Source organism: Rhinopithecus bieti, unplaced genomic scaffold (genome assembly GCF_001698545.2).
Source record: "Rhinopithecus bieti isolate Rb0 unplaced genomic scaffold, ASM169854v2 scaffold_74470, whole genome shotgun sequence".
NCBI lineage: Eukaryota > Metazoa > Chordata > Mammalia > Primates > Cercopithecidae > Rhinopithecus > Rhinopithecus bieti.
The window spans coordinates 209362-210925 of record NW_016827447.1 but is presented as its reverse complement, the minus strand read 5'-3'; positions in this window follow the sequence as shown (position 1 = coordinate 210925).

Here is a 1564-nt window from a genome sequence, read left to right as displayed (position 1 = left end):
AGCATTAGTTAACCCCTGGAAGGGCCTACCGTCTCTCCTCTCTCTGCATAAGCTGCTCCAGTTGCATTCCCACCCAGCCTCCAGACTTCTAGCCTCCAGAACTGGGAGAAATAAATGTCTGTTGTTTAAACCACCCAACCCCTGGTATTTGGTTATGGCAGCCTGAGCTGACTAAGACACAAGGAGAGCCCACACCCTCTGATCTCTGCTGTGAGGTGGTGACAACAATGCTAAGAGCTACCATGTTTTCGTACAGCAGCCCCTGGGCGAAGTCTTGATTAAGATGAACTCACATCAGCTCTACCAGGGAAGCAATGCTGGCATGCCCACTGTAAGGAAAAGGAAACAGAGGCACAGAGAGATGAAATATAACTTGCCCAGAATCACAATGGTTAGAAAATGGCAAAGTTGGGATTTGCACTTTTGGAGCCCAAAAGTGAGGCTTTTTTTTTTTTTGGTGAGGTTGGGGAGGGTCTCACTCTGTTGCCCAGGCTGGAGGGCAGTGGTGATCATGACTCAGTACAGCCTTAACCTCCCTGGGCTCAGGTTATTCTCCCGTCTCAGCCTCCAGAGTAGCTGGGACTACAGGCACGTGTGACCGTGCCTGGATAATTTCTTTGTATTTTTTTGTAGAGATAAGGTTTTGCTATGTTGCCAAGTCTGGCCTTGAACTCTGGGCACAAGCGAACCTCCTGCTTCTGCCCCATAAAGTGCTGGGATTACAGGTGTGAGTGATGGTGTCCAGCCCAGAGTCCAGGGACTTAACTGCAGTGTTCTACTTTGCCCCAAACCAGCTCAGTTGCCTCTGGGTCTCAGTAATTCAAATTTTACAATTATTATTTATATACTCACAGTCTGTGAAATTTATACAACACAAAATTATGTGAACACACTGCCAGTTCCCCTTGCAGGGCCAGCGAGGGACCTGGCCAGCGAGGGTCCAGCTGCCAAGACTGCACGGCTCCACAGCAAACCCTCCCCTGCCTCGGGGAGGCCATCAAACCTTACAAAGAATTGAAGAGTAGATTTATTAAATAATAGGATACATGATGGATTAGAAAATTATTGACCAGATAATGCAAATTTAGAGCCATATATAAAAATTGTGGCCCCTAAGGATAAGTAGGCCTTATCTTGATTGGACTTTCCCTGTGTTACTCATGCTTATTCTTTTAATTATTTTATTCTACTTTGCCTACAGTGCTCTGTGCTTTGGGGTCATTCTGATTCCCTCTGACCGGTCCCCAAAAGGAAGCCTTCTTCATGGCATCTTTTGTTGTCCTTGAAGAAAGTTTTTGGTTCAGGAAAGGTTAACCAGAGGTTACTTTGTGTTATAGAGTTAATATATTGCTCATGAAACTCACAAATTCAAAAACCCAGTTTTTACCTCAGCATTTAATTTCAGCCAACAAATTTTAAAATCATATATATGTATATGTATATACACACAGATTTTAAATCTTACATCTTTTACATTTTTAGCAATCATTTTAAGGACAACTTTATTTCTTAAGAATTAAATTCCCTTATGCCTTTAAAATTGTATTTATAAATGTAATAGTTT